At 39.4% G+C, this 23,420-nt stretch overlaps 18 non-coding genes across 18 annotated transcripts; all 18 read right to left on the reverse strand.

Moving 5' to 3' along the window:
- Positions 1-91: 91 nt before the first annotated feature.
- On the reverse strand, positions 92-164 carry TRNAK-CUU (transfer RNA lysine (anticodon CUU)). The gene has a single exon. It is a non-coding gene; the product is annotated as a tRNA-Lys (tRNA).
- A 607-nt stretch (positions 165-771) lies between these two features.
- Positions 772-844, reverse strand: TRNAK-CUU (transfer RNA lysine (anticodon CUU)). Its single transcript has one exon. It is a non-coding gene; the product is annotated as a tRNA-Lys (tRNA).
- Positions 845-3,608: 2,764 nt separating this feature from the next.
- TRNAK-CUU (transfer RNA lysine (anticodon CUU)) lies at positions 3,609-3,681 on the reverse strand. Its single transcript has one exon. It is a non-coding gene; the product is annotated as a tRNA-Lys (tRNA).
- A 3,103-nt stretch (positions 3,682-6,784) lies between these two features.
- TRNAK-CUU (transfer RNA lysine (anticodon CUU)) lies at positions 6,785-6,857 on the reverse strand. Its single transcript has one exon. It is a non-coding gene; the product is annotated as a tRNA-Lys (tRNA).
- A 176-nt stretch (positions 6,858-7,033) lies between these two features.
- On the reverse strand, positions 7,034-7,106 carry TRNAK-CUU (transfer RNA lysine (anticodon CUU)). The gene has a single exon. It is a non-coding gene; the product is annotated as a tRNA-Lys (tRNA).
- Positions 7,107-9,486: 2,380 nt separating this feature from the next.
- On the reverse strand, positions 9,487-9,559 carry TRNAK-CUU (transfer RNA lysine (anticodon CUU)). Its single transcript has one exon. It is a non-coding gene; the product is annotated as a tRNA-Lys (tRNA).
- A 1,607-nt stretch (positions 9,560-11,166) lies between these two features.
- On the reverse strand, positions 11,167-11,239 carry TRNAK-CUU (transfer RNA lysine (anticodon CUU)). Its single transcript has one exon. It is a non-coding gene; the product is annotated as a tRNA-Lys (tRNA).
- Positions 11,240-11,663: 424 nt separating this feature from the next.
- On the reverse strand, positions 11,664-11,736 carry TRNAK-CUU (transfer RNA lysine (anticodon CUU)). Its single transcript has one exon. It is a non-coding gene; the product is annotated as a tRNA-Lys (tRNA).
- Positions 11,737-11,838: 102 nt separating this feature from the next.
- TRNAK-CUU (transfer RNA lysine (anticodon CUU)) lies at positions 11,839-11,911 on the reverse strand. Its single transcript has one exon. It is a non-coding gene; the product is annotated as a tRNA-Lys (tRNA).
- A 607-nt stretch (positions 11,912-12,518) lies between these two features.
- TRNAK-CUU (transfer RNA lysine (anticodon CUU)) lies at positions 12,519-12,591 on the reverse strand. The gene has a single exon. It is a non-coding gene; the product is annotated as a tRNA-Lys (tRNA).
- Positions 12,592-13,878: 1,287 nt separating this feature from the next.
- Positions 13,879-13,951, reverse strand: TRNAK-CUU (transfer RNA lysine (anticodon CUU)). The gene has a single exon. It is a non-coding gene; the product is annotated as a tRNA-Lys (tRNA).
- Positions 13,952-14,558: 607 nt separating this feature from the next.
- On the reverse strand, positions 14,559-14,631 carry TRNAK-CUU (transfer RNA lysine (anticodon CUU)). The gene has a single exon. It is a non-coding gene; the product is annotated as a tRNA-Lys (tRNA).
- A 607-nt stretch (positions 14,632-15,238) lies between these two features.
- On the reverse strand, positions 15,239-15,311 carry TRNAT-CGU (transfer RNA threonine (anticodon CGU)). The gene has a single exon. It is a non-coding gene; the product is annotated as a tRNA-Thr (tRNA).
- A 423-nt stretch (positions 15,312-15,734) lies between these two features.
- On the reverse strand, positions 15,735-15,807 carry TRNAK-CUU (transfer RNA lysine (anticodon CUU)). The gene has a single exon. It is a non-coding gene; the product is annotated as a tRNA-Lys (tRNA).
- A 1,287-nt stretch (positions 15,808-17,094) lies between these two features.
- TRNAK-CUU (transfer RNA lysine (anticodon CUU)) lies at positions 17,095-17,167 on the reverse strand. The gene has a single exon. It is a non-coding gene; the product is annotated as a tRNA-Lys (tRNA).
- Positions 17,168-18,467: 1,300 nt separating this feature from the next.
- On the reverse strand, positions 18,468-18,540 carry TRNAK-CUU (transfer RNA lysine (anticodon CUU)). The gene has a single exon. It is a non-coding gene; the product is annotated as a tRNA-Lys (tRNA).
- Positions 18,541-18,642: 102 nt separating this feature from the next.
- On the reverse strand, positions 18,643-18,715 carry TRNAK-CUU (transfer RNA lysine (anticodon CUU)). Its single transcript has one exon. It is a non-coding gene; the product is annotated as a tRNA-Lys (tRNA).
- Positions 18,716-21,687: 2,972 nt separating this feature from the next.
- TRNAK-CUU (transfer RNA lysine (anticodon CUU)) lies at positions 21,688-21,760 on the reverse strand. Its single transcript has one exon. It is a non-coding gene; the product is annotated as a tRNA-Lys (tRNA).
- Positions 21,761-23,420: the final 1,660 nt, after the last annotated feature.

Consider the following 23,420-nt stretch of genomic DNA (forward strand, 5'->3'; position numbering starts at 1 on the left):
GCATGTTAACAATGAAAATATTGCAAATATTGTGAAGAGACTTTCAATTTCTATTTTTTTGGTCAAAAAGCACTAAAATTTTAGTTGTTTTCGCCCAACGTGGGGCTCGAACCCACGACCCTGAGATTAAGAGTCTCATGCTCTACCGACTGAGCTAGCCGGGCTCCTTTGCATGCCTATAGTTTTCTTCCCTATCCCTGCACTGCCGGTTTCCACAGATAGGATGCTGTGTAATCATAGGCTCTGGTGGAGTTTGGAAAGAAAATACACATCAGCCAGAGGCAGAAATAGTCTAAGAAAGTATCAAACACAATTACCAGTCAATATCAGAACGCTTTGAAGAATATAAAGAAATAGCTGACTGAACCTGTGTGAAAAAAAGTCTTATTTGTGTTTTCTCCACTTTATTTTATAATAAGATGATACATACTTTTTATTTTACAGTGAATACATTAAGGTATGGTATTGCCCCATTACACATCATCCAGACATGCATTCATATATTGCATGTTAACAATGAAAATATTGCAAATATTGTAAAGAGACTTTCAATTTCTATTTTTTTGGTCAAAAAGCACTACAATTTTAGTTGTTTTTGCCCAAAGTGGGGCTCGAACCCACGACCCTGAGATTAAGCGTCTCATGCTCTACCGACTGAGCTAGCCGGGCTCCTTTGGATGCCTATAGTTTTCTTCCCTATCCCTGCACTGCCGTTTTCCACAGATAGGATGTATTTTTTTGGTCAAAAATCACTACAATTTTAGTTGTTTTCGCCCAACGTGGGGCTCGAACCCACGACCCTGAGATTAAGAGTCTCATGCTCTACCGACTGAGCTAGCCGGGCTCCTTTGGATGCCTATAGTTTTCTTCCCTATCCCTGCACTGTCGTTTTCCACAGATAGGATGCTGTGTAATCATAGGCTCTGGTGGAGTTTGGAAAGAAAATACACATCAGCCAGAGGCAGAAATAGTCTAAGAAAGTATCAAACACAATTACCAGTCAATATCAGAACGCATTGAAGAATATCAGGAAATAGCCGATTAAACCTGTGTGGAAAAAAGTCTTATTTGTGTTTTCTCCACTTTATTTTATAGTAAGATGATACATACTTTTTCTTTTACAGTGAATACATTAAGGTGTGGTATTGCCCCATTACACATCATCCAGACATGCATTCATATATTGCATGTTAACAATCAAAATATTGCAAATATTGTAAAGAGACTTTCAATTTCTATTTTTTTGGTCAAAAAGCACTAAAATTTTAGTTGTTTTCGCCCAACGTTTTCTTCCCTATCCCTGCACTGCCGCTTTCCACAGATAGGATTTATTTTTTTGGTCAAAAAGCACTACAATTTTAGTTGTTTTCGCCCAACGTGCGGCTCGAACCCACGACCCTGAGATTAAGAGTCTCATGCTCTACCGACTGAGCTAGCCGGGCTCCATTGGATGCCTATAGTTTTCTTCCCTATCCCTGCACTGCCGTTTTCCACAGATAGGATGTATTTTTTTGGTCAAAAAGCACTACAATTTTAGTTGTTTTCGCCCAACGTGGGGCTCAAACCCACGACTGAGATTAAGAGTCTCATGCTCTACCGACTGAGCTAGCCGGGCTCCTTTGGATGCCTATAGTTTTCTTCCCTATCCCTGCACTGCCGTTTTCCACAGATAGGATGCTGTGTAATCATAGGCTCTGGTGGAGTTTGGAAAGAAAATACACATCAGCCAGAGGCAGAAATAGTCTAAGAAAGTATCAAACACAATTACCAGTCAATATCAGAACGCATTGAAGAATATCAGGAAATAGCCGATTAAACCTGTGTGGAAAAAAGTCTTATTTGTGTTTTCTCCACTTTATTTTATAGTAAGATGATACATACTTTTTCTTTTACAGTGAATACATTAAGGTGTGGTATTGCCCCATTACACATCATCCAGACATGCATTCATATATTGCATGTTAACAATGAAAATATTGCAAATATTGTAAAGAGACTTTCAATTTCTATTTTTTTGGTCAAAAAGCATTAAATATTTAGTTGTTTTCGCCAACGTGGGGCTCGAACCCACGACCCTGAGATTAAGAGTCTCATGCTCTACCGACTGAGCTAGCCGGGCTCCTTTGGATGCCTATAGTTTTCTTCCCTATCCCTGCACTGCCGTTTTCCACAGATAGGATGTATTTTTTTGGTCAAAAAGCACTACAATTTTAGTTGTTTTCGCCCAACGTGGGGCTCGAACCAACGACCCTGAGATTAAGAGTCTCATGCTCTACCGACTGAGCTAGCCGGGCTCCTTTGGATGCTTATAGTTTTCTTCCCTATCCCTGCACTGCTGTTTTCCACAGATAGGATGCTGTGTAATCATAGGCTCTGGTGGAGTTTGGAAAGAAAATACACATCAGCCAGAGGCAGAAATAGTCTAAGAAAGTATCAAACACAATTACCAGTCAATTTCAGAACGCATTGAAGAATATCAGGAAATAGCCGATTAAACCTGTGTGGAAAAAAGTCTTATTTGTGTTTTCTCCACTTTATTTTATAGTAAGATGATACATACTTTTTCTTTTACAGTGAATACATTAAGGTGTGGTATTGCCCCATTACACATCATCCAGACATGCATTCATGTATTGCATGTTAACAATCAAAATATTGCAAATATTGTAAAGAGACTTTCAATTTCTATTTTTTTGGTCAAAAAGCACTAAAATGTTAGTTGCGTTCGCCCAACGTGGGGTTCGCACCCACGACCCTGAGATTAAGAGTCTCATGCTCTACCGACTGAGCTAGCCGGGCTCCTTTGGATGCCTATAGTTTTCTTCCCTATCCCTGCACTGCCGCTTTCCACAGATAGGATGCTGTGTAATCATAGGCTCTGGTGGAGTTTGGAAAGAAAATACACATCAGCCAGAGGCAGAAATAGTCTAAGAAAGTATCAAACACAATTACCAGTCAATATCAGAACGCATTGAAGAATATCAGGAAATAGCCGATTAAACCTGTGTGGAAAAAAGTCTTATTTGTGTTTTCTCCACTTTATTTTAGAGTAAGATGATGCATACTTTTTCTTTTACAGTGAATACATTAAGGTATGGTATTGCCCCATTACACATCATCCAGACATGCATTCATATATTGCATGTTAACAATGAAAATATTGCAAAGAGACTTTCAATTTCTATTTTTTTGGTCAAAAAGCACTAAAATTTTAGTTGTTTTCGCCCAACATGGGGCTCGAACCCACGACCCTGAGATTAAGAGTCTCATGCTCTACCGACTGAGCTAGCCGGGCTCCTTTGGATGCCTATAGTTTTCTTCCCTATCCCTGCACTGCCGCTTTCCACAGATAGGATGCTCTGTAATCATAGGGAAGAAAGAGACTTTCAATTTCTATTTTTTTGGTCAAAAAGCATTAAATATTTAGTTGTTTTCGCCAACGTGGGGCTCGAACCCACGACCCTGAGATTAAGAGTCTCATGCTCTACCGACTGAGCTAGCCGGGCTCCTTTGGATGCCTATAGTTTTCTTCCCTATCCCTGCACTGCCGTTTTCCACAGATAGGATGTATTTTTTTGGTCAAAAAGCACTACAATTTTAGTTGTTTTCGCCCAACGTGGGGCTCGAACCCACGACCCTGAGATTAAGAGTCTCATGCTCTACCGACTGAGCTAGCCGGGCTCCTTTGGATGCTTATAGTTTTCTTCCCTATCCCTGCACTGCTGTTTTCCACAGATAGGATGCTGTGTAATCATAGGCTCTGGTGGAGTTTGGAAAGAAAATACACATCAGCCAGAGGCAGAAATAGTCTAAGAAAGTATCAAACACAATTACCAGTCAATTTCAGAACGCATTGAAGAATATCAGGAAATAGCCGATTAAACCTGTGTGGAAAAAAGTCTTATTTGTGTTTTCTCCACTTTATTTTATAGTAAGATGATACATACTTTTTCTTTTACAGTGAATACATTAAGGTGTGGTATTGCCCCATTACACATCATCCAGACATGCATTCATGTATTGCATGTTAACAATCAAAATATTGCAAATATTGTAAAGAGACTTTCAATTTCTATTTTTTTGGTCAAAAAGCACTAAAATGTTAGTTGTGTTCGCCCAACGTGGGGTTCGCACCCACGACCCTGAGATTAAGAGTCTCATGCTCTACCGACTGAGCTAGCCGGGCTCCCTTGGATGCCTATAGTTTTCTTCCCTATCCCTGCACTGCCGCTTTCCACAGATAGGATGCTGTGTAATCATAGGCTCTGGTGGAGTTTGGAAAGAAAATACACATCAGCCAGAGGCAGAAATAGTCTAAGAAAGTATCAAACACAATTACCAGTCAATATCAGAACGCATTGAAGAATATCAGGAAATAGCCGATTAAACCTGTGTGGAAAAAAGTCTTATTTGTGTTTTCTCCACTTTATTTTATAGTAAGATGATGCATACTTTTTCTTTTACAGTGAATACATTAAGGTATGGTATTGCCCCATTACACATCATCCAGACATGCATTCATATATTGCATGTTAACAATGAAAATATTGCAAAGAGACTTTCAATTTCTATTTTTTTGGTCAAAAAGCACTAAAATTTTAGTTGTTTTCGCCCAACATGGGGCTCGAACCCACGACCCTGAGATTAAGAGTCTCATGCTCTACCGACTGAGCTAGCCGGGCTCCTTTGGATGCCTATAGTTTTCTTCCCTATCCCTGCACTGCCGCTTTCCACAGATAGGATGCTGTGTAATCATAGGCTCTGGTGGAGTTTGGAAAGAAAATACACATCAGCCAGAGGCAGAAATAGTCTAAGAAAGTATCAAACACAATTACCAGTCAATATCAGAACGCATTGAAGAATATCAGGAAATAGCCGATTAAACCTGTGTGGAAAAAAGTCTTATTTGTGTTTTCTCCACTTTATTTTATAGTAAGATGATACATACTTTTTCTTTTACAGTGAATACATTAAGGTGTGGTATTGCCCCATTACACATCATCCAGACATGCATTCATATATTGCATGTTAACAATGAAAATATTGCAAAGAGACTTTCAATTTCTATTTTTTTGGTCAAAAAGCACTAAAATTTTAGTTGTTTTCGCCCAACATGGGGCTCAAACCCACGACCCTGAGATTAAGAGTCTCATGCTCTACCGACTGAGCTAGCCGGGCTCCTTTGGATGCCTATAGTTTTCTTCCCTATCCCTGCACTGCCGCTTTCCACAGATAGGATGCTCTGTAATCATAGACTCTGGTGGAGTTTGGAAAGAAAATACACATCAGCCAGAGGCAGAAATAGTCTAAGAAAGTATCAAACACAATTACCAGTCAATATCAGAACGCATTGAAGAATATCAGGAAATAGCCGATTAAACCTGTGTGGAAAAAAGTCTTATTTGTGTTTTCTCCACTTTATTTTATAGTAAGATGATACATACTTTTTCTTTTACAGTGAATACATTAAGGTGTGGTATTGCCCCATTACACATCATCCAGACATGCATTCATATATTGCATGTTAACAATGAAAATATTGCAAATATTGTAAAGAGACTTTCAATTTCTATTTTTTTGGTCAAAAAGCATTAAAATTTTAGTTGTTTTCGCCAACGTGGGGCTCGAACCCACGACCCTGAGATTAAGAGTCTCATGCTCTACCGACTGAGCTAGCCGGGCTCCTTTGGATGCCTATAGTTTTCTTCCCTATCCCTGCACTGCCGCTTTCCACAGATAGGATGCTGTGTAATCATAGGCTCTGGTGGAGTTTGGAAAGAAAATACACATCAGCCAGAGGCAGAAATAGTCTAAGAAAGTATCAAACACAATTACCAGTCAATATCAGAACGCATTGAAGAATATCAGGAAATAGCCGATTAAACCTGTGTGGAAAAAAGTCTTATTTGTGTTTTCTCCACTTTATTTTATAGTAAGATGATGCATACTTTTTCTTTTACAGTGAATACATTAAGGTATGGTATTGCCCCATTACACATCATCCAGACATGCATTCATATATTGCATGTTAACAATGAAAATATTGCAAAGAGACTTTCAATTTCTATTTTTTTGGTCAAAAAGCACTAAAATTTTAGTTGTGTTCGCCCAACATGGGGCTCGAACCCACGACCCTGAGATTAAGAGTCTCATGCTCTACCGACTGAGCTAGCCGGGCTCCTTTGGATGCCTATAGTTTTCTTCCCTATCCCTGCACTGCCGCTTTCCACAGATAGGATGCTGTGTAATCATAGGCTCTGGTGGAGTTTGGAAAGAAAATACACATCAGCCAGAGGCAGAAATAGTCTAAGAAAGTATCAAACACAATTACCAGTCAATATCAGAACGCATTGAAGAATATCAGGAAATAGCCGATTAAACCTGTGTGGAAAAAAGTCTTATTTGTGTTTTCTCCACTTTATTTTATAGTAAGATGATACATACTTTTTCTTTTACAGTGAATACATTAAGGTGTGGTATTGCCCCATTACACATCATCCAGACATGCATTCATATATTGCATGTTAACAATGAAAATATTGCAAATATTGTAAAGAGACTTTCAATTTCTATTTTTTTGGTCAAAAAGCATTAAAATTTTAGTTGTTTTCGCCAACGTGGGGCTCGAACCCACGACCCTGAGATAAAGAGTCTCATGCTCTACCGACTGAGCTAGCCGGGCTCCTTTGGATGCCTATAGTTTTCTTCCCTATCCCTGCACTGCCGTTTTCCACAGATAGGATGTATTTTTTTGGTCAAAAAGCACTACAATTTTAGTTGTTTTCGCCCAACGTGGGGCTCGAACCCACGACCCTGAGATTAAGAGTCTCATGCTCTACCGACTGAGCTAGCCGGGCTCCTTTGGATGATGCATACTTTTTCTTTTACAGTGAATACATTAAGGTATGGTATTGCCCCATTACACATCATCCAGACATGCATTCATATATTGCATGTTAACAATGAAAATATTGCAAAGAGACTTTCAATTTCTATTTTTTTGGTCAAAAAGCACTAAAATTTTAGTTGTTTTCGCCCAACGTGGGGCTCGAACCCACGACCCTGAGATTAAGAGTCTCATGCTCTACCGACTGAGCTAGCCGGGCTCCTTTGGATGCCTATAGTTTTCTTCCCTATCCCTGCACTGCCGCTTTCCACAGATAGGATGCTGTGTAATCATAGGCTCTGGTGGAGTTTGTAAAGAAAATACACATCAGCCAGAGGCAGAAATAGTCTAAGAAAGTATCAAACACAATTACCAGTCAATATCAGAACGCATTGAAGAATATCAGGAAATAGCCGATTAAACCTGTGTGGAAAAAATTCTTATTTGTGTTTTCTCCACTTTATTTTATAGTAAGATGATACATACTTTTTCTTTTAGAGTGAATACATTAAGGAGTGGTATTGCCCCATTACACATCATCCAGACATGCATTCATATATTGAATGTTAACAATGAAAATATTGCAAATATTGTAAAGAGACTTTCAATTTCTATTTTTTTGGTCAAAAAGCACTAAAATTTTAGTTGTTTTCGCCCAACGTTTTGTACCCTATCCCTGCACTGCCGCTTTCCACAGATAGGATGTATTTATTTGGTCAAAAAGCACTACAATTTTAGTTGTTTTCGCCCAACGTGGGGGTCGAACCCACGACCCTGAGATTAAAAGTCTCATGCTCTACCGACTGAGCTAGCCGGGCTCCTTTGGATGCCTATAGTTTTCTTCCCTATCCCTGCACTGCCGTTTTCCACAGATAGGATGTATTTTTTTGGTCAAATAGCACTACAATTTTAGTTGTTTTCTCCCAACGTGGGGCTTGAACCCACGACCCTGAGATTAAGAGTCTCATGCTCTACCAACTGAGCTAGCCGGGCTCCTTTGAATGCCTATAGTTTTCTTCCCTATCCCTGCACTGCCGCTTTCCACAGATAGGATGCTGTGTAATCATAGGCTCTGGTGGAGTTTGGAAAGAAAATACACATCAGCCAGAGGCAGAAATAGTCTAAGAAAGTATCAAACACAATTACCAGTCAATATCAGAACGCATTGAAGAATATCAGGAAATAGCCGATTAAACCTGTGTGGAAAAAAGTCTTATTTGTGTTTTCTCCACTTTATTTTATAGTAAGATGATACATACTTTTTCTTTTACAGTGAATACATTAAGGTGTGGTATTGCCCCATTACACATCATCCAGACATGCATTCATATATTGCATGTTAACAATCAAAATATTGCAAATATTGTAAAGAGACTTTCAATTTCTATTTTTTTGGTCAAAAAGCACTAAAATTTTAGTTGTTTTCGCCCAACGTGGGGTTCGCACCCACGACCCTGAGATTAAGAGTCTCATGCTCTACCGACTGAGCTAGCCGGGCTCCTTTGGATGCCTATAGTTTTCTTCCTCATCCCTGCACTGCCGCTTTCCACAGATAGGATGCTGTGTAATCATAGGCTCTGGTGGAGTTTGGAAAGAAAATACACATCAGCCAGAGGCAGAAATAGTCTAAGAAAGTATCAAACACAATTACCAGTCAATATCAGAACGCATTGAAGAATATCAGGAAATAGCCGATTAAACCTGTGTGGAAAAAAGTCTTATTTGTGTTTTCTCCACTTTATTTTATAGTAAGATGATGCATACTTTTTCTTTTACAGTGAATACATTAAGGTATGGTATTGCCCCATTACACATCATCCAGACATGCATTCATATATTGCATGTTAACAATGAAAATATTGCAAAGAGACTTTCAATTTCTATTTTTTTGGTCAAAAAGCACTAAAATTTTAGTTGTTTTCGCCCAACATGGGGCTCGAACCCACGACACTGAGATTAAGAGTCTCATGCTCTACCGACTGAGCTAGCCGGGCTCCTTTGGATGCCTATAGTTTTCTTCCCTATCCCTGCACTGCCGCTTTCCACAGATAGGATGCTGTGTAATCATAGGCTCTGGTGGAGTTTGGAAAGAAAATACACATCAGCCAGAGGCAGAAATAGTCTAAGAAAGTATCAAACACAATTACCAGTCAATATCAGAACGCATTGAAGAATATCAGGAAATAGCCGATTAAACCTGTGTGGAAAAAAGTCTTATTTGTGTTTTCTCCACTTTATTTTATAGTAAGATGATACATACTTTTTCTTTTACAGTGAATACATTAAGGTGTGGTATTGCCCCATTACACATCATCCAGACATGCATTCATATATTGCATGTTAACAATGAAAATATTGCAAATATTGTAAAGAGACTTTCAATTTCTATTTTTTTGGTCAAAAAGCATTAAAATTTTAGTTGTTTTCGCCAACATGGGGCTCGAACCCACGACCCTGAGATTAAGAGTCTCATGCTCTACCGACTGAGCTAGCCGGGCTCCTTTGGATGCCTATAGTTTTCTTCCCTATCCCTGCACTGCCGTTTTCCACAGATAGGATGTATTTTTTTGGTCAAAAAGCACTACAATTTTAGTTGTTTTCGCCCAACGTGGGGCTCGAACCCACGACCCTGAGATTAAGAGTCTCATGCTCTACCGACTGAGCTAGCCGGGCTCCTTTGGATGCCTATAGTTTTCTTCCCTATCCCTGCACTGCCGTTTTCCACAGATAGGATGCTGTGTAATCATAGGCTCTGGTGGAGTTTGGAAAGAAAATACACATCAGCCAAAGGCAGAAATAGTCTAAGAAAGTATCAAACACAATTACCAGTCAATATCAGAACGCATTGAAGAATATCAGGAAATAGCCGATTAAACCTGTGTGGAAAAAAGTCTTATTTGTGTTTTCTCCACTTTATTTTATAGTAAAATGATACATACTTTTTCTTTTACAGTGAATACATTAAGGTGTGGTATTGCCCCATTACACATCATCCAGACATGCATTCATATATTGCATGTTAACAATCAAAATATTGCAAATATTGTAAAGAGACTTTCAATTTCTATTTTTTTGGTCAAAAAGCACTAAAATTTTAGTTGTTTTCGCCCAACGTGGGGTTCGCACCCACGACCCTGAGATTAAGAGTCTCATGCTCTACTGACTGAGCTAGCCGGGCTCCTTTGGATGCCTATAGTTTTCTTCCCTATCCCTGCACTGCCGCTTTCCACAGATAGGATGCTGTGTAATCATAGGCTCTGGTGGAGTTTGGAAAGAAAATACACATCAGCCAGAGGCAGAAATAGTCTAAGAAAGTATCAAACACAATTACCAGTCAATATCAGAACGCATTGAAGAATATCAGGAAATAGCCGATTAAACCTGTGTGGAAAAAAGTCTTATTTGTGTTTTCTCCACTTTATTTTATAGTAAGATGATACATACTTTTTCTTTTACAGTGAATACATTAAGGTGTGGTATTGCCCCATTACACATCATCCAGACATGCATTCATATATTGCATGTTAACAATGAAAATATTGCAAAGAGACTTTCAATTTCTATTTTTTTGGTCAAAAAGCACTAAAATTTTAGTTGTTTTCGCCCAACATGGGGCTCGAACCCACGACCCTGAGATTAAGAGTCTCATGCTCTACCGACTGAGCTAGCCGGGCTCCTTTGGATGCTTATAGTTTTCTTCCCTATCCCTGCACTGCCGCTTTCCACAGATAGGATGCTGTGTAATCATAGGCTCTGGTGGAGTTTGGAAAGAAAATACACATCAGCCAGAGGCAGAAATAGTCTAAGAAAGTATCAAACACAATTACCAGTCAATATCAGAACGCATTGAAGAATATCAGGAAATAGCCGATTAAACCTGTGTGGAAAAAAGTCTTATTTGTGTTTTCTCCACTTTATTTTATAGTAAGATGATACATACTTTTTCTTTTACAGTGAATACATTAAGGTGTGGTATTGCCCCATTACACATCATCCAGACATGCATTCATATATTGCATGTTAACAATGAAAATATTGCAAATATTGTAAAGAGACTTTCAATTTCTATTTTTTTGGTCAAAAAGCATTAAAATTTTAGTTGTTTTCGCCAACATGGGGCTCGAACCCACGACCCTGAGATTAAGAGTCTCATGCTCTACCGACTGAGCTAGCCGGGCTCCTTTGGATGCCTATAGTTTTCTTCCCTATCCCTGCACTGCCGTTTTCCACAGATAGGATGTATTTTTTTGGTCAAAAAGCACTACAATTTTAGTTGTTTTCGCCCAACGTGGGGCTCGAACCCACGACCCTGAGATTAAGAGTCTCATGCTCTACCGACTGAGCTAGCCGGGCTCCTTTGGATGCCTATAGTTTTCTTCCCTATCCCTGCACTGCCGTTTTCCACAGATAGGATGCTGTGTAATCATAGGCTCTGGTGGAGTTTGGAAAGAAAATACACATCAGCCAAAGGCAGAAATAGTCTAAGAAAGTATCAAACACAATTACCAGTCAATATCAGAACGCATTGAAGAATATCAGGGAAATAGCCGATTAAACCTGTGTGGAAAAAAGTCTTATTTGTGTTTTCTCCACTTTATTTTATAGTAAGATGATACATACTTTTTCTTTTACAGTGAATACATTAAGATGTGGTATTGCCCCATTACACATCATCCAGACATGCATTCATATATTGCATGTTAACAATGAAAATATTGCAAAGAGACTTTCAATTTCTATTTTTTTGGTCAAAAAGCACTAAAATTTTAGTTGTTTTCGCCCAACGTGGGGCTCGAACCCACGACCCTGAGATTAAGAGTCTCATGCTCTACCGACTGAGCTAGCCGGGCTCCTTTGGATGCCTATAGTTTTCTTCCCTATCCCTGCACTGCCGTTTTCCACAGATAGGATGTATTTTTTTGGTCAAAAAGCACTACAATTTTAGTTGTTTTTGCCCAACGTGGGGCTCGAACCCACGACCCTGAGATTAAGAGTCTCATGCTCTACCAACTGAGCTAGCCAGGCTCCTTTGGATGCCTATAGTTTTCTTCCCTATCCCTGCACTGCCGCTTTCCACAGATAGGATGCTGTGTAATCATAGGCTCTGGTGGAGTTTGGAAAGAAAATACACATCAGCCAGAGGCAGAAATAGTCTAAGAAAGTATCAAACACAATTACCAGTCAATATCAGAACGCATTGAAGAATATCAGGAAATAGCCGATTAAACCTGTGTGGAAAAAAGTCTTATTTGTGTTTTCTCCACTTTATTTTATAGTAAGATGATACATACTTTTTCTTTTACAGTGAATACATTAAGGTGTGGTATTGCCCCATTACACATCATCCAGACATGCATTCATATATTGCATGTTAACAATCAAAATATTGCAAATATTGTAAAGAGACTTTCAATTTCTATTTTTTTGGTCAAAAAGCATTAAAATTTTAGTTGTTTTCGCCCAACGTGGGGCTCGCACCCACGACCCTGAGATTAAGAGTCTCATGCTCTACCGACTGAGCTAGCCGGGCTCCTTTGGATGCTTATAGTTTTCTTCCCTATCCCTGCACTGCCGTTTTCCACAGATAGGATGTATTTTTTTGGTCAAAAAGCACTACAATTTTAGTTGTTGTTGCCCAACGTGGGGCTCGAACCCACGACCCTGAGATTAAGAGTCTCATGCTCTACCGACTGAGCTAGCCGGGCTCCTTTGGATGCCTATAGTTTTCTTCCCTATCCCTGCACTGCCGTTTTCCACAGATAGGATGCTGTGTAATCATAGGCTCTGGTGGAGTTTGGAAAGAAAATACACATCAGCCAGAGGCAGAAATAGTCTAAGAAAGTATCAAACACAATTACCAGTCAATATCAAAACGCATTGAAGAATATCAGGAAATAGCTGATTAAACCTGTGTGGAAAAAAGTCTTATTTGTGTTTTCTCCACTTTATTTTATAGTAAGATGATACATACTTTTTCTTTTACAGTGAATACATTAAGGTGTGGTATTGCCCCATTACACATCATCCAGACATGCATTCATATATTGCATGTTAACAATCAAAATATTGCAAATATTGTAAAGAGACTTTCAATTTCTATTTTTTTGGTCAAAAAGCATTAAAATTTTAGTTGTTTTTGCCCAACGTGGGGCTCGCACCCACAACCCTGAGATTAAGAGTCTCATGCTCTACCGACTGAGCTAGCCGGGCTCCTTTAGATGCCTGTAGTTTTCTTCCCTATCCCTGCACTGCCGTTTTCCACAGATAGGATGTATTTTTTTGGTCAAAAAGCACTAACATTTTAGTTGTTTTCGCCCTACGTGGGGCTCGAACCCACGACCCTGAGATTAAGAGTCTCATGCTCTACCGACTGAGCTAGCCGGGCTGCTTTGGATACCTATAGTTTTCTTCCCTATCCCTGCACTGCCGTTTTCCACAGATAGGATGCTGTGTAATCATAGGCTCTGGTGGAGTTTGGAAAGAAAATACACATCAGCCAGAGGCAGAAATAGTCTAAGAAAGTATCAAACACAATTACCAGTCAATATCAGAACGCATTGAAGAATATCAGGAAATAGCCGATTAAACCTGTGTGGAAAAAAGTCTTATTTGTGTTTTCTCCACTTTATTTTATAGTAAGATGATACATACTTTTTCTTTTACAGTGAATACATTAAGGTGTGGTATTGCCCCATTACACATCATCCAGACATGCATTCATATATTGCATGTTAACAATCAAAATATTGCAAATATTGTAAAGAGACTTTCAATTTCTATTTTTTTGGTCAAAAAGCATTAAAATTTTAGTTGTTTTCGCCCAACGTGGGGTTCGCACCCACGACCCTGAGATTAAGAGTCTCATGTTCTACCGACTGAGCTAGCCGGGCTCCTTTGGATGCCTATAGTTTTCTTCCCTATCCCTGCACTGCCGTTTTCCACAGATAGGATGTATTTTTTTGGTCAAAAAGCACTACAATTTTAGTGGTTTTTGCCCAACGTGGGGCTCGAACCCACGACCCTGAGATTAAGAGTCTCATGCTCTACCGACTGAGCTAGCCGGGCTCCTTTGGATGCCTATAGTTTTCTTCCCTATCGCTGCACTGCCGTTTTCCACAGATAGGATGCTGTGTAATCATAGGCTCTGGTGGAGTTTGGAAAGAAAATACACATCAGCCAGAGGCAGAAATAGTCTAAGAAAGTATCAAACACAATTACCAGTCAATATCAGAACGCATTGAAGAATATCAGGAAATAGGCGATTAAACCTGTGTGGAAAAAAGTCTTATTTGTGTTTTCTCCACTTTATTTTATAGTAAGATGATACATACTTTTTCTTTTACAGTGAATACATTAAGGTGTGGTATTGCCCCATTACACATCATCCAGACATGCATTCATATATTGCATGTTAACAATCAAAATATTGCAAATATTGTAAAGAGACTTTCAATTTCTATTTTTTTGGTCAAAAAGCATTAAAATTTTAGTTGTTTTCGCCCAACGTGGGGCTCGCACCCACGACCCTGAGATTAAGAGTCTCATGCTCTACCGACTGAGCTAGCCGGGCTCCTTTGGATGCCTATAGTTTTCTTCCCTATCCCTGCACTGCCGTTTTCCACAGATAGGATGTATTTTTTTGGTCAAAAAGTACTACAATTTTAGTTGTTTTCGCCCAACGTGGGGCTCGAACCCACGACCCTGAGATTAAGAGTCTCATGCTCTACCGACTGAGCTAGCCGGGCTCCTTTGGATACCTATAGTTTTCTTCCCTATCCCTGCACTGCCGTTTTCCACAGATAGGATGCTGTGTAATCATAGGCTCTGGTGGAGTTTGGAAAGAAAATACACATCAGCCAGAGGCAGAAATAGTCTAAGAAAGTATCAAACACAATTACCAGTCAATATCAGAACGCATTGAAGAATATCAGGAAATAGCCGATTAAACCTGTGTGGAAAAAAGTCTTATTTGTGTTTTCTCCACTTTATTTTATAGTAAGATGATACATACTTTTTCTTTTACAGTGAATACATTAAGGTGTGGTATTGCCCCATTACACATCATCCAGACATGCATTCATATATTGCATGTTAACAATCAAAATATTGCAAATATTGTAAAGAGACTTTCAATTTCTATTTTTTTGGTCAAAAAGCATTAAAATTTTAGTTGTTTTCGCCCAACGTGGGGTTCGCACCCACGACCCTGAGATTAAGAGTCTCATGCTCTACCGACTGAGCTAGCCGGGCTCCTTTGAATGCCTATAGTTTTCTTCCCTATCCCTGCACTGCCGTTTTCCACAGATAGGATGTATTTTTTTGGTCAAAAAGCGCTACAATTTTAGTTGTTTTTGCCCAAAGTGGGGCTCGAACCCACGACCCTGAGATTACGAGTCTCATGCTCTACCGACTGAGCTAGCCGGGCTCCTTTGGATGCCTATAGTTTTCTTCCCTATCCCTGCACTGCCGTTTTCCACAGATAGGATGCTGTGTAATCATAGGCTCTGGTGGAGTTTGGAAAGAAAATACACATCAGCCAGAGGCAGAAATAGTCTAAGAAAGTATCAAACACAATTACCAGTCAATATCAGAACGCATTGAAGAATATCAGGAAATAGGCGATTAAACCTGTGTGGAAAAAAGTCTTATTTGTGTTTTCTCCACTTTATTTTATAGTAAGATGATACATACTTTTTCTTTTACAGTGAATACATTAAGGTGTGGTATTACCCCATTACACATCATCCAGACATGCATTCATATATTGCATGTTAACAATGAAAATATTGCAAAGAGACTTTAAATTTCTATTTTTTTGGTCAAAAAGCACTAAAATTTTAGTTGTTTTCGCCCAACGTGGGGCTCGAACCCACGACCATGAGATTAAGAGTCTCATGCTCTACCGACTGAGCTAGCCGGGCTCCTTTGGATGCCTATAGTTTTCTTCCCTATCCCTGCACTGCCGTTTTCCACAGATAGGATGTATTTTTTTGGTCAAAAAGCACTACAATTTTAGTTGTTTTTGCCCAACGTGGGGCTCGAACCCACGACCCTGAGATTAAGAGTCTCATGCTCTACCAACTGAGCAAGCCGGGCTCCTTTGGATGCCTATAGTTTTCTTCCCTATCCCTGCACTGCCGCTTTCCACAGATAGGATGCTGTGTAATCATAGGCTCTGGTGGAGTTTGGAAAGAAAATACACATCAGCCAGAGGCAGAAATAGTCTAAGAAAGTATCAAACACAATTACCAGTCAATATCAGAACGCATTGAAGAATATCAGGAAATAGCCGATTAAACCTGTGTGGAAAAAAGTCTTATTTGTGTTTTCTCCACTTTATTTTATAGTAAGATGATACATACTTTTTCTTTTACAGTGAATACATTAAGGTGTGGTATTGCCCCATTACACATCATCCAGACATGCATTCATATATTGCATGTTAACAATCAAAATATTGCAAATATTGTAAAGAGACTTTCAATTTCTATTTTTTTGGTCAAAAAGCATTAAAATTTTAGTTGTTTTCGCCCAACGTGGGGCTCGCACCCACGACCCTGAGATTAAGAGTCTCATTCTCTACCGACTGAGCTAGCCGGGCTCCTTTGGATGCCTATAGTTTTCTTCCCTATCCCTGCACTGCCGTTTTCCACAGATAGGATGTATTTTTTTGGTCAAAAAGTACTACAATTTTAGTTGTTTTCGCCCAACGTGGGGCTCGAACCCACAACCCTGAGATTAAGAGTCTCATGCTCTACCGACTGAGCTAGCCGGGCTCCTTTGGATACCTATAATTTTCTTCCCTATCCCTGCACTGCCGTTTTCCACAGATAGGATGCTGTGTAATCATAGGCTCTGGTGGAGTTTGGAAAGAAAATACACATCAGCCAGAGGCAGAAATAGTCTAAGAAAGTATCAAACACAATTACCAGTCAATATCAGAACGCATTGAAGAATATCAGGAAATAGCTGATTAAACCTGTGTGGAAAAAAGTCTTATTTGTGTTTTCTCCACTTTATTTTATAGTAAGATGATACATACTTTTTCTTTTACAGTGAATACATTAAGGTGTGGTATTGCCCCATTACACATCATCCAGACATGCATTCATATATTGCATGTTAATAATCAAAATATTGCAAATATTGTAAAGAGACTTTCAATTTCTATTTTTTTGGTCAAAAAGCACTAAAATTTTAGTTGTTTTCGCCCAACGTGGGGCTCGAACCCACGACCCTGAGATTAAGAGTCTCATGCTCTACCGACTGAGCTAGCCGGGCTCCTTTAGATGCCTATAGTTTTCTTCCCTATCCCTGCACTGCCGCTTTCCACAGATAGGATGCTGTGTAATCATAGGCTCTGATGGAGTTTGGAAAGAAAATACACATCAGCCAGAGGCAGAAATAGTCTAAGAAAGTATCAAACACAATTACCAGTCAATATCAGAACGCATTGAAGAATATCAGGAAATAGCCGATTAAACCTGTGTGGAAAAAAGTCTTATTTGTGTTTTCTCCACTTTATTTTATAGTAAGATGATGCATACTTTTTCTTTTACAGTGAATACATTAAGGTGTGGTATTGCCCCATTACACATCATCCAGACATGCATTCATATATTGCATGTTAACAATCAAAATATTGCAAATATTGGAAAGAGACTTTCAATTTCTATTTTTTTGGTCAAAAAGCACTCAAATTTTAGTTGTTTTCGCCCAACGTTTTCTTCCCTATCCCTGCACTGCCGCTTTCCACAGATAGGATGTATTTTTTTGGTCAAAAAAGCACTACAATTTTAGTTGTTTTCGCCCAACGTGCGGCTCGAACCCACGACCCTGAGATTAAGAGTCTCATGCTCTACCGACTGAGCTAGCCGGGCTCCATTGGATGCCTATAGTTTTCTTCCCTATCCCTGCACTGCCGTTTTCCACAGATAGGATGTATTTTTTTGGTCAAAAAGCACTACAATTTTAGTTGTTTTCGCCCAACGTGGGGCTCAAACCCACGACTCTGAGATTAAGAGTCTCATGCTCTACCGACTGAGCTAGCCGGGCTCCTTTGGATGCCTATAGTTTTCTTCCCTATCCCTGCACTGCCGTTTTCCACAGATAGGATGCTGTGTAATCATAGGCTCTGGTGGAGTTTGGAAAGAAAATACACATCAGCCAGAGGCAGAAATAGTCTAAGAAAGTATCAAACACAATTACCAGTCAATATCAGAACGCATTGAAGAATATCAGGAAATAGCCGATTAAACCTGTGTGGAGAAAAGTCTTATTTGTGTTTTCTCCACTTTATTTTATAGTAAGATGATACATACTTTTTCTTTTACAGTGAATACATTAAGGTGTGGTATTGCCCCCTTACACATCATCCAGACATGCATTCATATATTGCATGTTAACAATCAAAATATTGCAAATATTGTAAAGAGACTTTCAATTTCTATTTTTTTGGTCAAAAAGCACTCAAATTTTAGTTGTTTTCGCCCAACGTTTTCTTCCCTATCCCTGCACTGCCGCTTTCCACAGATAGGATGTATTTTTTTGGTCAAAAAAGCACTACAATGTTAGTTGTTTTCGCCCAACGTGGGGCTCGAACCCACGACCCTGAGATTAAGAGTCTCATGCTCTACCGACTGAGCTAGCCGGGCTCCTTTGGATGCCTATAGTTTTCTTCCCTATCCCTGCACTGCCGTTTTCCACAGATAGGATGTATTTTTTTGGTCAAAAAGCACTACAATTTTAGTTGTTTTCGCCCAACGTGGGGCTCGAACCCACGACCCTGAGATTAAGAGTCTCATGCTCTACCGACTGAGCTAGCCGGGCTCCTTTGGATGCCTATAGTTTTCTTCCCTATCCCTGCACTGCCGCTTTCCACAGATAGGATGCTGTGTAATCATAGGCTCTGATGGAGTTTGGAAAGAAAATACACATCAGCCAGAGGCAGAAATAGTCTAAGAAAGTATCAAACACAATTACCAGTCAATATCAGAACGCATTGAAGAATATCAGGAAATAGCCGATTAAACCTGTGTGGAAAAAAGTCTTATTTGTGTTTTCTCCACTTTATTTTATAGTAAGATGATGCATACTTTTTCTTTTACAGTGAATACATTAAGGTGTGGTATTGCCCCATTACACATCATCCAGACATGCATTCATATATTGCATGTTAACAATGAAAATATTGCAAAGAGACTTTCAATTTCTATTTTTTTGGTCAAAAAGCACAAAAATTTTAGTTGTTTTCGCCCAACGTGGGGCTCGAGCCCACGACCCTGAGATTAAGAGTCTCATGCTCTACCGACTGAGCTAGCCGGGCTCCTTTGGATGCCTATAGTTTTCTTCCCTATCCCTGCACTGCCGTTTTCCACAGATAGGATGCTGTGTAATCATAGGCTCTGGTGGAGTTTGGAAAGAAAATACACATCAGCCAGAGGCAGAAATAGTCTAAGAAAGTATCAAACACAATTACCAGTCAATATCAGAACGCATTGAAGAATATCAGGAAATAGCCGATTAAACCTGTGTGGAAAAAAGTCTTATTTGTGTTTTCTCCACTTTATTTTATAGTAAGATGATACATACTTTTTCTTTTACAGTGAATACATTAAGGTGTGGTATTGCCCCATTACACATCATCCAGACATGCATTCATATATTGCATGTTAACAATCAAAATATTGCAAATATTGGAAAGAGACTTTCAATTTCTATTTTTTTGGTCAAAAAGCACTCAAATTTTAGTTGTTTTCGCCCAACGTTTTCTTCCCTATCCCTGCACTGCCGCTTTCCACAGATAGGATGTATTTTTTTGGTCAAAAAAGCACTACAATTTTAGTTGTTTTCGCCCAACTTGCGGCTCGAACCCACGACCCTGAGATTAAGAGTCTCATGCTCCACCGACTGAGCTAGCCGGGCTCCATTGGATGCCTATAGTTTTCTTCCCTATCCCTGCACTGCCGTTTTCCACAGATAGGATGTATTTTTTTGGTCAAAAAGCACTACAATTTTAGTTGTTTTCGCCCAACGTGGGGCTCAAACCCACGACTCTGAGATTAAGAGTCTCATGCCCTACCGACTGAGCTAGCCGGGCTCCTTTGGATGCCTATAGTTTTCTTCCCTATCCCTGCACTGCCGTTTTCCACAGATAGGATGCTGTGTAATCATAGGCTCTGGTGGAGTTTGGAAAGAAAATACACATCAGCCAGAGGCAGAAATAGTCTAAGAAAGTATCAAACACAATTACCAGTCAATATCAGAACGCATTGAAGAATATCAGGAAATAGCCGATTAAACCTGTGTGGAAAAAAGTCTTATTTGTGTTTTCTCCACTTTATTTTATAGTAAGATGATGCATACTTTTTCTTTTACAGTGAATACATTAAGGTGTGGTATTGCCCCATTACACATCATCCAGACATGCATTCATATATTGCATGTTAACAATCAAAATATTGCAAATATTGTAAAGAGACTTTCAATTTCTATTTTTTTGGTCAAAAAGCACTAAAATTTTAGTTGTTTTCGCCCAACGTGGGGCTCGAACCCACGACCCTGAGATTAAGAGTCTCATGCGCTACCGACTGAGCAAGCCGGGCTCCTTTGGATGCCCATAGTTTTCTTCCCTATCCCTGCACTGCCGTTTTCCACAGATAGGATGCTGTGTAATCATAGGCTCTGGTGGAGTTTGGAAAGAAAATACACATCAGCCAGAGGCAGAAATAGTCTAAGAAAGTATCAAACACAATTACCAGTCAATATCAGAACGCATTGAAGAATATCAGGAAATAGCCGATTAAACCTGTGTGGAAAAAAGTCTTATTTGTGTTTTCTCCACTTTATTTTATAGTAAGATGATACATACTTTTTCTTTTACAGTGAATACATTAAGGTGTGGTATTGCCCCCTTACACATCATCCAGACATGCATTCATATATTGCATGTTAACAATCAAAATATTGCAAATATTGTAAAGAGACTTTCAATTTCTATTTTTTTGGTCAAAAAGCACTCAAATTTTAGTTGTTTTCCCCCAACGTTTTCTTCCCTATCCCTGCACTGCCGCTTTCCACAGATAGGATGTATTTTTTTGGTCAAAAAAGCACTACAATTTTAGTTGTTTTCGCCCAACGTGCGGCTCGAACCCACGACCCTGAAATTAAGAGTCTCATGCTCTACCGACTGAGCTAGCCGGGCTCCATTGGATGCCTATAGTTTTCTTCCCTATCCCTGCACTGCCGTTTTCCACAGATAGGATGTATTTTTTTGGTCAAAAAGCACTACAATTTTAGTTGTTTTCACCCAACGTGGGGCTCAAACCCACGACTCTGAGATTAAGAGTCTCATGCTCTACCGACTGAGCTAGCCGGGCTCCTTTGGATGCCTATAGTTTTCTTCCCTATCCCTGCACTGCCGTTTTCCACAGATAGGATGCTGTGTAATCATAGGCTCTGGTGGAGTTTGGAAAGAAAATACACATCAGCCAGAGGCAGAAATAGTCTAAGAAAGTATCAAACACAATTACCAGTCAATATCAGAACGCATTGAAGAATATCAGGAAATAGCCGATTAAACCTGTGTGGAAAAAAGTCTTATTTGTGTTTTCTCCACTTTATTTTATAGTAAGATGATGCATACTTTTTCTTTTACAGTGAATACATTAAGGTGTGGTATTGCCCCATTACACATCATCCAGACATGCATTCATATATTGCATGTTAACAATGAAAATATTGCAAAGAGACTTTCAATTTCTATTTTTTTGGTCAAAAAGCACAAAAATTTTAGTTGTTTTCGCCCAACGTGGGGCTCGAACCCACGACCCTGAGATTAAGAGTCTCATGCTCTACCGACTGAGCTAGCCGGGCTCCTTTGGATGCCTATAGTTTTCTTCCCTATCCCTGCACTGCCGTTTTCCACAGATAGGATGCTGTGTAATCATAGGCTCTGGTGGAGTTTGGAAAGAAAATACACATCAGCCAGAGGCAGAAATAGTCTAAGAAAGTATCAAACACAATTACCAGTCAATATCAGAACGCATTGAAGAATATCAGGAAATAGCCGATTAAACCTGTGTGGAAAAAAGTCTTATTTGTGTTTTCTCCACTTTATTTTATAGTAAGATGATACATACTTTTTCTTTTACAGTGAATACATTAAGGTGTGGTATTGCCCCATTACACATCATCCAGACATGCATTCATATATTGCATGTTAACAATCAAAATATTGCAAATATTGGAAAGAGACTTTCAATTTCTATTTTTTTGGTCAAAAAGCACTCAAATTTTAGTTGTTTTCGCCCAACGTTTTCTTCCCTATCCCTGCACTGCCGCTTTCCACAGATAGGATGTATTTTTTTGGTCAAAAAAGCACTACAATTTTAGTTGTTTTCGCCCAACTTGCGGCTCGAACCCACGACCCTGAGATTAAGAGTCTCATGCTCCACCGACTGAGCTAGCCGGGCTCCATTGGATGCCTATAGTTTTCTTCCCTATCCCTGCACTGCCGTTTTCCACAGATAGGATGTATTTTTTTGGTCAAAAAGCACTACAATTTTAGTTGTTTTCGCCCAACGTGGGGCTCAAACCCACGACTCTGAGATTAAGAGTCTCATGCCCTACCGACTGAGCTAGCCGGGCTCCTTTGGATGCCTATAGTTTTCTTCCCTATCCCTGCACTGCCGTTTTCCACAGATAGGATGCTGTGTAATCATAGGCTCTGGTGGAGTTTGGAAAGAAAATACACATCAGCCAGAGGCAGAAATAGTCTAAGAAAGTATCAAACACAATTACCAGTCAATATCAGAACGCATTGAAGAATATCAGGAAATAGCCGATTAAACCTGTGTGGAAAAAAGTCTTATTTGTGTTTTCTCCACTTTATTTTATAGTAAGATGATGCATACTTTTTCTTTTACAGTGAATACATTAAGGTGTGGTATTGCCCCATTACACATCATCCAGACATGCATTCATATATTGCATGTTAACAATCAAAATATTGCAAATATTGTAAAGAGACTTTCAATTTCTATTTTTTTGGTCAAAAAGCACTAAAATTTTAGTTGTTTTCGCCCAACGTGGGGCTCGAACCCACAACCCTGAGATTAAGAGTCTCATGCGCTACCGACTGAGCAAGCCGGGCTCCTTTGGATGCCCATAGTTTTCTTCCCTATCCCTGCACTGCCGTTTTCCACAGATAGGATGCTGTGTAATCATAGGCTCTGGTGGAGTTTGGAAAGAAAATACACATCAGCCAGAGGCAGAAATAGTCTAAGAAAGTATCAAACACAATTACCAGTCAATATCAGAACGCATTGAAGAATATCAGGAAATAGCCGATTAAACCTGTGTGGAAAAAAGTCTTATTTGTGTTTTCTCCACTTTATTTTATAGTAAGATGATACATACTTTTTCTTTTACAGTGAATACATTAAGGTGTGGTATTGCCCCCTTACACATCATCCAGACATGCATTCATATATTGCATGTTAACAATCAAAATATTGCAAATATTGTAAAGAGA

Source organism: Ambystoma mexicanum, chromosome 4q, assembly GCF_040938575.1.
Source record: "Ambystoma mexicanum isolate Mex_15411 chromosome 4q, UKY_AmexF1_1, whole genome shotgun sequence".
NCBI classification, from domain to species: domain Eukaryota; kingdom Metazoa; phylum Chordata; class Amphibia; order Caudata; family Ambystomatidae; genus Ambystoma; species Ambystoma mexicanum.